Here is a 15,918-nt window from a genome sequence, read left to right on the forward strand (position 1 = left end):
GGAATCTGTGGCTGATATGTAAAATTAAATTAAATTATAAAATAAAAAAGAAAAAAGAAAAGTGATATATTTAAGAGCCAATCTCATGAAAAATATTTTTAAGGTTCTAAGTTTCATTTTATATATTTATTGTTTCATAGAGAAACATGCATGTCATCGTGATCATATGGCTGTCAGAGGACAGCTTTTGGGAATTAGTCTTTTCTTTCTACAGTGGAAATCCTAAAGATCACAGTCTTTTTATCAGGATTTGGAGCAGGCAACTTTGTCTTTTGAGCCAACTCATCAATACCAAGTTATAAACATACTTGAAATAAGAAACTGTCAGTGCAATCACAAACACTTATATATTAATAGGTATGAATATAGTATGAGATTAAAATAAATATTTGAAAATGTAACTTACCTAAGCTACTAAGAATATAGACAATTTGAGAAGTCTTTTATCTATCAATGTAACTAAATTATGATAAATATTTTCACAGAGTAAGCTTTGAGTCCAGACACAAAGTTTGAAGAAAGAAATCATCATGTTCAAACAGAAATATTTACATAAAATTTATGTGTAATAACTAGATAGTTATAATTTTCCTTGGTTATGATAAAAGATGAATTAGATATAAAACTTTAGACTCACAATTTTAAGATAGATTGAACATTTTCTCTAATTTTGCCAAATACAAATAGACTAGATATTGTAACTGTAATTCTTGCTTGATAACTGTTCTATTATATGTAATTTTACTAAGTTAAAGTTAAAATGTTCCTTTTTGATTATTCAAAAAAGGGGGAGTTCTGTGGAATGCCATTCTGTATTCTGTGAATATATGTTGCTCTGATTGTTTGATAAATAAAGCTAGCCAATGATGAAGCAGAATAAGTTAGGTGCGACATTTCAACTAGAGAGAGAGGAAGGAGTAAAGCAGAGCTGAGAGACACTGCTAGCCACCACCAGGAGAATCAAGATGCAAAGTACTGGTAAGCCATGAGCCACGTGGTAAAGTATAGATTTATAGGAATGTGTTAATTTAAGATGTAAGAGCTAGGTAGTGAGAAACCTGAAACATTAAGACACAGTTTGAAAATAATATAAGCCTCTGTGTGTTTATTTGAGTCAGAGCAGCTGCAGGACCAGGTGGGACACAGGAAAACTTCCAGCTATATAAAATAGTAAAAATGAGGACTTTAAAGCAGATTGTATGAAGTGTACATATCCTAGACATGAAAATATACTGTATTTTTAACAAAAACAATGAGACAATAACCAAATATTTTAACATTGAATACAAAATAGCATAAAACTTAGTCACTATCAGAGCTAGGAATTTTGCTCAGTTTGTAATATGTTTGCCTTGGAAGCCTTCAAACTCAACATTGATTCTTCAACATTTGGATTAAAAGTCAGGCAAAATACCTGTAATTGCAGCATTGGGAAAACAGAGACAGGTGAATACCTGAGGCAGCTGGCCAGTCGTTCTAATCAAATTGTTAGTTCGAACATCATTGTGACACCTGTTTATAAAAATATAGTGGAGAAAGAATGAAGAATAGTCACAGCATGCACCATTGACTTCTACATTAATGCAAAAACACATGCATGCAGACCCACAAACAAGCATACTCAGACAGGAAAAACATGGAAATTCATATCCAGACAAAGCCATTAGGGTATATTTGTGAAAGGTTAATAGTGTCTTACATTTAAAAAAATTTTCAAGACATTCTCTGCCTAGGCAGATTCTGTACATAATTCACTAGTGTCTTGAAAATTCTACAGAAATGTTAATCAATGAAAATGATCTAGATGAAACTTAGCACAAGGAACTTAAAAGAAGAATAAAAAAGCATCAAATTATACAAGGAGTTTAAAGTTGGAACACAAAAACACCTCAATCAATTTAAAGAGAATGACCAGCTGGGTGACAGTGGCACACACCTTTAATCTCAGCACTCAGGAGGAGGAGCCAGGTGGATTGCTCTAAGTTTCAGGCCAGTCTGTTCTACAGAGCAAGATCCATGACAGGCACCAAAACTACACGGAGAAACCCTGCCTTGAAAAACCATAAATAAATAAATAAATAAATAAATAAATAAATAAATAAATAAATAAATAAATGACCTTTGAGAATAAACACCTGAGTGATGTTCAAAAAATCACAACTGTAAAGCTTAAGGAAATGTGATAGACAATCCACAACTTGAAAATGGAATTCAACGAAGAGAACTAAACTTTGATAACATTGATGAGAACTCAAGCTGAAATGAATATGGAACTGAAAATCCAATAACTCACATAGAAAATGGAAAATATTTTATATGTAAAATGAATCAAACAGAAGACAGAATATCAGGAATCCAAGATAAATAAGAGGCTCTAGACCAAATAAGGACCTTTAAGAATTTAAACACAGACATACATACACACTCACATACACACACTCACACACACACACACACACACACACACACACACACAAAGGAGCATACAGGAAATGTGGAACAACATGAAAAATAAAACCACACTAAACTTTCAATTTATAGGTCCAGATGAGTAAGAAGAATTCCATGTTGATAGTATAGACCATTTTTTTCAAAATCGTAGTGGCAAACTTCCCCAAAATAAGGAAATACACACCCATATAGCTTCTAGAAACATCAAGTACATAGGATCAGAAAAGAAAATCCTCACAGTATATCATGTGAAAACACTAAGTATACATATCAAAGAAAGCATATTGAAAGCCAAAAGAGAAAATATTCAAGTGATATATAAAAGAAAACCCATCAGAATAATATCTGATTTCTCAATGGAAACTTTGAAATTCAGAAAATCCTGGAACAATGCATTCCAAATCCTAAAAAGACTATGCTAGCCCACCTAAATTAAAATACTCAGAAAACTGTCCAATATAATTGAAGGATAAAGAAAAACTTCACAATACTTAAACAATCTTAAACTTTTCATGTATAAGAAACCAAACTAAGAAAATACAGGAAGAAATATTTTGTTCCAAAGAGAAGAATGAACAAATCAAGGAGATGTGGGAAGAAAGAAGAAGCCATAATTATCACCACACAAAATAACATAGAGAATACAAACTGCACCACAAACGATAATATGCTGACCAAAATTAACACACAAACTTCAATAATAACTTTAAATAATAATGGTCATTTTTCTCCAATCAACTGTCAAAGGCTAACTGAATGAGTGAAGAAACAAAATCTATTCATCTGTTTTACACAAGAATTACATCTCAGTTTTAAAGGTAAGTGTTTCCTTCGAGTAAAAGGATGGACAAAAGTACCTTAATCAAAAGGTACCAGGAAGCAGCACAAGACATTATTCAAAATAGGACTAATCAAAAGATATAAGGAAGAACACTTCTCTAATTAAGGTAACAGTCAACTAAGAAGATGTTACTATTCTAAACATATAAGCATCAAACACTGGAGCACTCAATTTTATTAAAAATGTACTAGTTGATTTAAAGACATAACATCAATTCATTAATAGTAATTGATTCCATTACTCCAGTTTGTACAATATAGAGAGGTCATTTGCACAAAAAAATAGAGAAACATCAAAATTAATTAATACTACACATCAAATGGATATAATATGGAATATTATACCCAGACACAAAGAATTCAAATTCTACTCTGCAGCACATGGAAGCATTTCTGAAAGCACACATCCTGGTACACGAAACAAATCTCTACAAGTTCAAGAAGATTGAAATAGCTCCTTGCATTCTATCTGATGGTAAAAACTTGAATGTTTATTTATTTCTTTGACATTGTTCCAGAAGGTAGAAGGGGCATCTTATTTTCTGTTTCGAAATTTGGTACCTATTCTCATTTCTGGGCTCTTGAACTGTAAGTCTAGGATATACAAGAGAAATAATGAAAAATGGTACTATATAGTTGGGTTCTGAGATAGTCCTTCTCAGCTTTTAAAACATTTCATGAGTTTTTTATACATTATGCTTGAGGTATACCATCCTGGCATGAAGTAAGAAAATGTGCTCATACTATCTTTATTTGTATCCTTAATAAATGATGAAGAACTTATTCTGTCTTATGATTTAAAGGTATTTAGTACATGAATATTTGGTCCTAGGTGGCTTGGCAAAAAATGCATGACAGTAGGCAAATATGGCCAAAATAATTCTTCACTTTTTAGTAAGAAGGACATGAGAAAAAGTAGAATTATAGTAAGCAGTTTTAGAGTATACCAGAGCTAATACATATATTTGAAATTCAGACTTAATAAATTGTCTAGGCTGCTCTTGAATATCTGCTCCTCCTACATCAACATTTCACATTACTGAGATTACACCTTGAATGACTGTTTTAGTAATTTTTAAAGTTAAAATATTACTTCATTTATTAAATGAAAACATCATTTTCTATTTCCTTGTTGTCCCGCCGACCACTCCTATGTGCATGGCCACACTTTTTAAAATGTATTAATAAATATAATAAATAAAACTTGCTCCATCTCTTTAATGTTACTTGTGCATTTCTGAGATAACCAGTTAGTATTGGGGTGATGTTCTTCTCCTGGGAACACTAGTACTCTGATTCTCCACATTCCTAAATTGATTGTAGTTCTTTGTCTTTGTCCAGAGTAGGTCAACATGAGATTTCACTCCGCCATGTCATCATGTGTATTGATGCCATCCTTTATGAGGCTATATTTATACAGCCATGCTGATGAGACTATGTTGGTAGTTTCTCCGACATTTCTAAGAGACGAAGTTTCTTAACAGGTTTCCTGATCTTCTGGTTCATATAGTCATTCAATCATCTTTCATTATGATCTCTGAACAGATACAGTAGTTGTGTTGTAGATATATTCATTGAAGCTGGGTGTCACAAGCTCATTTGTTCTCTTCATTTTGACCAGTTGTATTTTTATGCAATGGTCATCATCTGTTAAAAAGAGACATTTTCTTTGATGAGGGGTAAGACCTATACTTATCTATGGGTATAAGAATGAATATTTAGCATGCAATTAGGAGGGAGGAAAGACAGAAATAATGTAGTTATATTCTCAAAAATAAAAGAAAACATAAATCTAATACAAATTCAACTAAATAGTTACATTTATTTACAAAGGCTAAATAGAATGCTATTGTTAGAGTTTCTGGGTGTTCACAAAGACTTCTTTTAATTCACTTGACAACTTGATATCTTATTTAAAACTATTAGCTTGAATATTCAGATTCATATCAATTAAACCACCTGTTTTAGAGACATATCTTGGACAAAGAATGGTTGACTGTGGCTACTTACAGCAACCCCACAGGGTATTTTTTCTAAAGTGAATTTAAATTAGTTTAAGTACTTCATGAGCAAATTTCCATTCAATTTGCCCAAACATTGAGTTGTACATTATTTTACAGTACATTCAGCAGTGGCTTACACCAGTTTGTGATTATTATGCCTGGTTTGAGAAAAAAGCAATACATCTGACAGAAAATAGTTAAGTCTGTTAAATTTACTTAGCCAAATTTCAGTGTTTTATAAAACATTCCTTGCCAAGCACTACAAAATAGATGACATGAGTTTGCTGAATCGTCATCTCAAACTTTTGCTCATGAATCAAGAAACTGTAAATACTAAAATCAGGGACTCCCAAATCCAGACTGTGTAGCTCATGAGCCTTCAGATAAAACAATTAGCTCCTAAACCAAACACCTTGCATTCCTTCAGTACTCTTCAAAGTATTGGTTATTATCATAAAAAAACAAAACAAAAGATGCCATTTTAAAGGCTGCAGAAGTTACAGAGTATACAGTGACACTGACAGCAGAGCTTTGGGAAAATTTCATCACAAATTGTTCATTATCAACTATTAATGTGGTTGCTCTGTGTTATTATCAGGGTTTTTTCTCAGTGTTTATGATTAATTACCAGGGAGCAATTTATGAATACCTGATTGATAAAAGAGCCCCTGATGTATAATTAACCACAACAGCCTCACAAATGTATTTTCGTAGAGTTAAGAAACTCTAAGTGGTAGGTGTCTCAAACCATCCTATAATGATTTTTAAAATTAGAATGCCTTCAGTTTCACCTGATACTTACATAACAATGGAACAAATTCTTGCTCATGTATATATCAACTACAACAAGTATTCTTTGATTCTCTCAACCACACATCTTATTTCACAAAAGAGGGCAATACAAGTACATTTTAGGCCCACTTAATTTTTAATTTTTGAACTTGATATATGGATACAAATTTCAAAGCGAAAAGTAGAAATATCGTTCCAGTACTGAGTTTACAAATGTCTCTATTTTAATATGTAATTAATTAAATGCTTATATTAAAATTATTCCCTCAAAATAACATTATCCCAGATAATAGCTTCCTAAACATTTTAATGTTTATGTTTTTCTTCCAAATAGGCACAAGCTTTAGAAGACATTATTTTCCAACTTCTCTGAAATTGGCCTTTCAAATATTCTACTAATGTGTAAGCTGATGAGGTAATTGTCTTTTTCGCTGTTTTTTTTTTTTCTTTTTTTAAATGTAATGTTTTCCTTCATCCATTTTGTCACAAAGGACACATTTTCTCCTCTTATGGCTGCTTATCAGTCTGTTCTCTTTCCATTCACTATGTTACATTTGTTTTTATTTATATATCTAACGATGGACATTTCATGTGTTCTGTATTATGAATAGTGCTACAAATTCACAAAGGAGTGGCGATGGCTTTTCCTCACTCTGACTTCACTTCTTTTGCAAACATTTTCCTGTGGAAGTTTTGGGCATAATGGTCTGAACTTTGTCCTTAGTGGTTTCCATAAGGGTTATTCTGATTTATATTCCCATCAACAGTTTATGGGAGTTCTCTTTTTTTCTAAACCCTTGCCAATACTTATTATTTAAAAATGTAATTTAAGAAAATATATTTCTAGTATAATTGTAGTATGGCCAGATATGTTAAAAGTATTCTTAATCAAAATATGAATGTATTTTTCAATGTGCTTTCCATGTATTTTGAGAAAAATACATCTTAATTTTTAGTATAACTGCATACAGTTATTATAATGTTTATCTTTTGAAAATAGTCCAAATATTATGTTATAGTAATAGCTTGAACACATTCTTTTCAGTCCCAGATTCCAATTCATATATGAATATAAATCAATATATAAATACAACCTGCTAAATTCATTCATTGTTATGCATATATATAGTGCTGACCACTTGGTAATGGATAAGCATTCAGGAGGCTAATCAGTCAAGAAGACTAATGCTCACTCTCTTGTTTATTGTTTATTTCTTGTGGGTCTTCAGCAGAAAATAACTCAGCATACAATATACATACAAAAAAAAGCTGAAGAAACTGAGTTTATTTCAGCAACATAGGATATGGTTTCTAAAGTTGAATGAAGCATCACTATCTCCAAGTATCTCCAAACCTGCCAGTATCTGACTGGTTATGTCACAGTACCTTAGTGAATTAGCTTTATATAAGAGGGGGGGCTTCTGTCATCATTTGTTTTTCACCTATTTATTAAGTATAGTAGTATATCTTTCCCAATTAAATGGATTTACATATCATATTACTCCTTCAAATAAAAGAATAATCAAACGATGGCAGAGCCCTTAATAATATTTCTGTAATAAAATAGAATAATGGTATAAGTACAAAAGTACAAGAAGTCAAGAAGAATGTATGATGTTACGTATGTTTGACAAAGCCATAAGCAATCATGTTATTCCATATTTATCTAAATTACATATAATACATAAATGTGTTTGCATTAGTATATTGTTTAAATGAATTTGTTACTTAGGATGATAATGATCTATCCAAGAGCAATAGATTATCTAATCATGTCAGTGCAAGGTATGAGGAAACCCTTTATAGTTGTTGTTCAGTGAGTTCAATAGTCTCTCCAAACAATATAGACCACGGTGGTTATTTTTTGTTGATTTTCAGAACTTGATGTTAAGTCCTTTCTGTTTAAGACACCATGCACTTTAGACACAGGATTCAGAATCAAGCTTTATCTGAACTGAAATTCTCTTCCTTGAGGATTCAATTTCCTAGTATTAGAAAATACTATGCATGCTGATAAGAGAGGGAAGCAATCAACAGTCCAAATCTGACCCACAATAATGACTAGAACAGCAAGGTATTCCTAAAGGAATAATATTAGCACTTTTATCTTTGGTGCAAACAACAGATACCTAATTGTAATTAAGTTCAGCTCAAAAAGAGAATCATGGTAAGTAATGAAAACCTTGTGAACTATCCACAACTAGTGAAGTCATGGATCTTAGACGAGAACCAAATATTTTAAATTTCCTAAGGCAGTATAATATCTAACTGCATTTAAAATATTTATCCTTGTAACCACAGTTATGTATAGCTCTTAACCCATAAAAGAGAAGCTTTATTTTGCATTAAGTGGAGACACTTGGAGAAATCTAGAACACATAAAAATGCAGAGAAAGACTGATTATAGGATGTCCAACTCTAATTAATATATCTTTCACACAACTTCTACATATAAGGCTCAGAGAACATCATGGGGGACAGTGTTAATAAAATAGAAAATCTATTATGTCTTCTATATATGGCAAGAGAACTACACCTGTAGAACCACAATTATATGACTCTCTAAATAAGACTTGAAAAAACGACAACACCAACTGACAGGGAAATGTAAATGGGAAAAATTTTCTCAAGATGCCACCATTAGATAGGAGCTACAGGCAATTAATGACTGCTGAGAGAGGGAGAATTATTCTTCCTCAGGGATGAACATCCTAACTGATTATCCATTACCAAATGGTCAGCAACATATACTTACAAGCAACACTAAAAGGAGTCAGCATGTTGTATTTTTTAATTAATTTAAATAAATTAATAAAATGTGAACTATATATAAGAATAGTTAAGTATTATATTAGCTTTAATATTACATTATATTAAAGGTAACATGGACAATTTATTGTAAAGGCAAATGGCAAGATTCTAGTCCTAAAATAAATATTAGACATAAAGATTATCTGCAACAGTTGTGACACATAGACCAAGAGTGAGATCCATATGTGTTTAATGAAGTTGGATTTGTATAGTATTACTGAATCCAGGGAAACTTATTGACAAGAGACAGGACATGTTTGTGCTCTATATTAAAAAAAAAACCCTTTATGCATATATTTTTAATTGTTTAGCACATATACACTATTAATAGTTTGAGTGTTCTGAATTAATTATCTAACCCAGTTGCACTTGGTAGAGTACATTATTGATATTAGCATGTATTAATGTAGCTCACTATTCCAAGAAAGTCATAAGTCCTGCATCGAGAAGTCCAGTGAATGAGCGTAAAGTGTATGAAATGATAACCAGAGAAACAGAGAAATCACAAATCTCAAAAGTATGGCAGGTTACTTGACCAGAAAGACAAAACGAACTCTGCAATGTGACTGCCTTTGTTTTTCTCATCTCAACAGAGTCTGATGACAAGGAATAGAGAGGAGATTTTTTAGGGTAATCACTTTCTGCCATCCCAGATCAAATACTCTCCAAATAAAACACAACGTAAAGATGCAATCCCTGTGTCTCCTAACTGGTATTTGTAGTGACAGGCATAACAACTTTCAGTGTTACAGTTATATCATCAATCTAATTGGTATCCATCTGTATGTAGGCTCCCAGGAAGTGTAACATAGAGGAAAACCTTTTATTTCCATATATCTATTACTATTCCTGTCACCAAGAAGACAGATTATTTTATATATGTACATATATATGAATACATAATTCTTGGTGGACTGAGAAGCACATATACAAAACAGGAATGTCTACCTGGGGACAGCTATCCAAGAAGAGGTCAAGAAATGAATATGTTATAGTAGAAGTGTTAAAATTTTAATTTTGTTTCTCAAAGATAACCTTAGGTTACTCATGACAGACAGAGGAGAAAGAAACAACTAAGTAAATATATAATTCATGTGACAAAAGAGTGCAATTATACTCAGAACATTGAATTATAGGAGAGAAAATAAGAATGTAGTTTCCAGCGATTAATAAGATGAAGAAATGTATACAATGAGCAAAGGACTATTTTAAGTCATGTATAAGTATAGAGGGAGAAGCAATAAATACAGATTTTTGCCTTCATGGAGCTTACAATCTTAAAGCATTGATAGAAGTCATAGCTGTATAGATAATGAAGAAATTTCTGTAGAAAATAAGTTTTTACTCTAAAAAAATATAGGATAGGGTACAAATTAGGTGACCAATTTGATTCAGGCTATCAATAAAGGCCACGTGGTCTTAACATGTTTCTTGAAATTATAATTCTATAGACATTATGATATTTGAAATGTAATCTCGGTCTTATTCCTTTAGCATATATGCCTATCCTCATGCCATTGCTATATTACTTTGTTTGTTATAGCTTTGGAAAGTATCAGGGTTACAACTACGTTCGTTTTCATGAAAATATTTTGCTGAAATATAAGTTCACTTGTAATTTCATGTGAATCTGAGGCTGACAAAAATAGTGACAGTTCTGCCTGTTGTTTCTCTGGGTCTGTAATTTGCTGTAGGTAGTATTTTTCCTCTGAACAATGGTGCTGCTTTTACCCATGGTTACAAAGTGTCTACCCATGTATTATCTTTTTAATTTTGTAAGGTGATGTATTTAGAGGTTCTATTGTGCATGCTCATTAACTTTTGATCTGAAGTTTGCTTAAGTATTTCATTTCACTTTTATTGAGGACTTTATTACAAACCATACTGTATTCTCAATTTACTGTTTGGATTGATCACTGATTTTATACATAACAATATCTTTCTCTGTTTGTCCCTTACTCAGAAAAACTGAACTTATTCAGTCAACTGTGTCTCTGTAGGTACTGTGGAATTTTCATGTAATCCATGCAATGTATGAATCAGGTAAGAAGTATGATTAAGTTAATTATGTACATGTAGAATGAATGGATAATAAAGTCTGCTGGTATTATGGTGAAGACAAAAGGGAGCAAGCAGGAGAGGTTTTGTAAAAGATTTATCGCTTTTGCACAGGCAAGGTTTTGAGAAGGGAGAAATAAAAATTTTAAATCCCAGGAAGTACATGAAAGGCGAAGAGATAAAATGTATTCAATTTTCTAGTTGCCTCAGGCCCCCTAAGCTGAATCTCCACTGAAGAGTAGATCTTATGGACTTCCACAGGTCGTAGATAATTCCTTTGGTTAGCAAAACCATAAAAATGAACAGAGACTTTGAGACTCCACAAGATCTTTGCCTTTGAATGGGGAACAGAGACTAGTATAAGGAGCTTAAATATATTTCTTTTGACTCTAAAGCACCTCACATAGATGTCATATTTCTAGAAACCTCTTGACAAGGTTCTTTGAATATACGGTCCTTTTCTCTCCATTTTTGTGACATTTTTATCTAAGCAAATGCTAATACATTGGTAATTTTGGAAACTGAAAGGTTTGCTTTGGTGTTGATATATCAGTTACTGAAACGAGTCATATCCTCTGCTTGTGGCATTTAATAGCCTTCTCACTTTAATAAAACATGTAAATTCTCTAAATTATTTTTTTATATATAAATCTCCTTTCCCTATATCCCAGGCATGTTCCATACACAGAGCATTTTCTCTTTCTATTATTTCTGTTTAAATGTTCAACCAAAGCAGCAGCTTGTTCAGCTTATCTAGTAAGAGCTCAGCAACAGTCAAAACTGAAGAATGATTATCAAGTATTGTTTAGGAGAAGGGAAAGATAATAACACAAACAAAATAAAAATACAACCAACAAGAATGACTTCAAGCAAGAAACACACACTAAATGTTCAGAAATGTCCAGATTATAGATAAATGGCATGTTATGGAGATTATTCAAGTAGCTGTCCTATCTTCAAGATTGTAACCGTAGTATCTAAAATGTTCTTAGCTAATATATGATAGGATTATACCTGTAACTATCTAATCTTCAACCCCTGAAGATCTCAGTTCTCAAAGACCTGAGAAGGAAAATATCTTAGAAAATAGAAAGCGCATACAAGCAATTTCTGAAAAATAGCAAGAATAGCTAGAAACAGCTGGAAGCCTGGATAGTCACATAAAATTTCTCAGCACCACTGGAGCATCTATTTTTGGCTACAGGCTTAGAAAATTTGACATACATTTTCAGAAGCAGGATTTTTGAACGACCATCTTACCCTGTCTTGGCAAGGTTTAATATTCTCTTTTCCTTGTGTCCTGCTCATCTGGAAAGGACAGTGTGCCTACGGTTAGCAGTTGAGGCAAGTGCAGTTCTTTGCCCATCAGCCCATTTTGTGCCAAGGAGAAGACAAACTTCCAAATAAAGTATCCTCAATACTCAATATTCCCTCAGGAGTAGATCGGTGGTGCCAGGCACAATCGTGTCTCATGTTATAAGAATTCTAAGTTATAAAACCATTCAAATGCCATACTCTCTAGGCCTATGAAGTGTTTGAAGATTACCTGTCCATCAGACATATGTTTATGTAAATCTAGAAATCATAGCTAACATAACTGTAGATATGACAAGCATGGGTGACTATTAATTTGTAATTATTATCTACCTAAATAACCTAAAGACTAAGGATTCACATATCAAGTTAAACAGTCTGTGAACAGATGTACAGTATAAGGAAAATGACCTCAAAATTGTGACAATATGCAAAAATTCTTAAATGGATTTATAAATGCCTAGTGCAATATGATAGTAATATCTTTAATATGTGTCAATATATAAAATATCCTAAAGAGATGTAGAACATAACGATAGTATGAGAATTATAATTTTACATTTGTACCAATATACAAAATATTTCAAATAAGAGTAGGAACATGTGTACAATATGACAAGTACAGTTTAGAATTTTTATCAATGTGCAAATTCTCTTAAACAGGAGTAGAAACTAGTTGCATTTGTATCAATATACCAGAATCCATATCACTGCAAATTATCTAAGGCTGATAGTTTGCTAAATTTGTTTACTAGTAGATATAATAATCTACCTTAATATCCTATACCTATCTATGCTCCTCTTTTTTCTTTTCTTAAGGAGAATCCTGAGAGATTATAATATAATTACATCATTTCCACCATCCCTTTCTTCCCTTTAAACTCTCCATGTACCCTCACTTGTTTTCTTTAATATTCACGATTTCTTTTCCATATTTTTTTAATTCAAACACACACACACATTCTCTCTCTCTCTCTCTCTCTCTCTCTCTCTCTCTCTCTCTCTCTCTCTCTCTCTCTCTCTCTCTCTCTCTCTCTCTCTCTCTCTCTCTCTCTCTCTCCCCTAGTGTTCCCTGTGTTTTAAATGTAGGAAGTTTGATGTAGACGTTTTCATTTGGCTTGGACTCCTTGCAATTTGCTGATCTCTCCGTCCAGTAGTGATAATTTATATTTGATATAAAAAGAAGCTTATTTGATGAGGGATTACCCAAGAAAGCTGGCTCTGACATTGAAAATATCACTTCTTCTCCCAGCAACGATTAACCATCTAAAGATTTTTATGTAACCCCTCCCCCCAGCAATCATAAACTGCCTATCAGTTCTCAAGGAGGGGTGAAATTTTGTGAGCTGTTCCTACTTCCATGATGAAATGTTTGCTGGCTGATCAGTCTCTTGAAGGTTTTATGCTAGAAATCATACATACCTAGAGTTCAAAAGCAGCCACATTGTGCAGGAAATACAACATTTCAAACACTTTACTTCTTACTCTGCTTCTTACCTTTAACCTAGTGTAAAAGGTGAGGATCCTCTATGATGATCACATTAGGCTTGGCAAACTGTCCCAAAACATAAAGTAAGAGATGTAGCTGGATTGTTTCTCGAGTCCCACCTTTTCCCTCATAAACCTGCAGCTGCTTATAAAATAATCACTCAGAAGCTTATATTATCTATAACTGCTCAACCATTAGCCCAGGCTTATTACTGACTAGCTCTTACACTTAAATTAACCCATAATTCTTATTTATGGTTAGCCACGTGACTTTAACCTTTTCTCAGATCTATCTTGTCATCTTGCTTCCTCTGTGTCTGGCTGGTGACTTCTGACTCTGCCCTTTCTCCTCCCAGCATTCTGATCATCTGCTTGCCCCTTGTTACTAGCCAATCAGTTTTTTATTAAACCAGTGTATAAGAGTATTATTCCACAGAAAAAGACAAATATTTGATATCCCTCCTTTGGAAAAGGAAATAAATGGTTCTATTCATGCTACCACATAACACCCTAACATGACTTATTGGGTACAGACATGAGCTTCAGATTTAAACAAAAGAAAGACTGTAGCAAGAGAAATGCATGTAATTAAATAGTCCCATTCCAGGAGTTATCTGGTTAATGGTTTTCTCTGTTCCTGCACCACAAGGCAAACTCAAGAAATCCTTGACTTAAGGGGGGTAAATCTAGTTTTAAAGAATAATCACTTCTGTCTTGGGGACAGCTTTGACTTCATGTATTATGTTTCATTAATGGAGGTTGACCTCTCTGGAAATGTCTAAACTTCCTAGAATTCAAGGTAGCTACATGATTCTGAAATGACTTGACTTTGCTTTCTGCAATGAAAGAGGATGAAATAGTATTGATACTCATTGATTGCTTAATATCCTGACATACAGAGAATAGCTGGTGAACCAAAGTAAAGGAGACAAACCCAAATGAAGGTAGAAGGTCCAGGCTTTTATCTTGTATTTATTTACATTTTGGATTTAAGTAAAGCATAAATGGGTTTTGGTTAAAGTTAAGTCTATAGCCAGGATTTTCTGGGGGTCTTCCCCAATCAAACCTGATCTTCAACCTGGAATGAATCCACAGCCTTTAGTTTTCTGTGGGAACAAAAACATAATCTCTTCCCCAAAGCAACACATCTTTTGAGTTCTGTTTGGAAGTGAAGACACTTTAAATATATATATAGGTTGGATTAATCCAGCCATCTCCATAATCCAATGTCTCTCAGAATCTGTCACTTTTTTTTATCAGCAATCAAAAAAATTAAAGTCAACCCAACACCACATAGAATCCAGACTCCCTGTGTATTTCCCATCCCTATGTGGCTTATTCTTATGTAGTGTATATTATATATAATACATATTAAACTATATATATAATATAAAATAAAATATGAAATACATACTTATATGACATTATGCCACTGTGATGTCAATGTTCTCCTCAAGAGCCATATAATGCACAATATTCAGTACCAGGCATGAGAAACCTCCTTTCTAAAAGTTCAAGAGAATAGTCCAACTGACTATCAAAACAATACAGATTGGTTATATAGCCCTTGCTTAATTCTCAGATGTTGAAGTAAGTCCCTATTGTTAAAGATCCAACATACATTAGGCAATGATCTGTAAGGATTTGAACTGGACATAATTTGAAAGCCTCTTTCTGGTAGCCTAGTTTCCACAGTACCAGAGGATACTGTTACCAATGGAAGGAAGCAATTAATATTCCTACTTAGCTGTGACACCACTACAGTGACCATCATGGAAAGAAATCCATTAAGATGCAATAAATGGCATTCATGTTGGTAGTAACCACCTGCTGTCTAATTTGACTTAAGGCCTACTCAACAGGAGGAAAATCATGTATGGTACTAGATACCTGGCCAAATTTCCAGAACTAGTCAAATTCAGGACCAAGAAAAGAATCTATTACCATCTCTTTGCAAGAACAGCATAATTTCATACTATATTCTAAATCTTATCCTTATCTACAGAGATAAATATAGTTACCATCCCTCATGAAAGAAGCTTCTCTTCATATCAAATGTAAAACATCATAGAAAACCACAAATGGTCACAATTCAGAGATTAACAGATCATGAGGATCCCATCCTTAATGGATACATCTACATCACAGCTCCTGCAACTGT

The sequence above is a fragment of the Peromyscus leucopus genome, chromosome X (assembly GCF_004664715.2).
Source record: "Peromyscus leucopus breed LL Stock chromosome X, UCI_PerLeu_2.1, whole genome shotgun sequence".
Lineage (NCBI taxonomy): Eukaryota > Metazoa > Chordata > Mammalia > Rodentia > Cricetidae > Peromyscus > Peromyscus leucopus.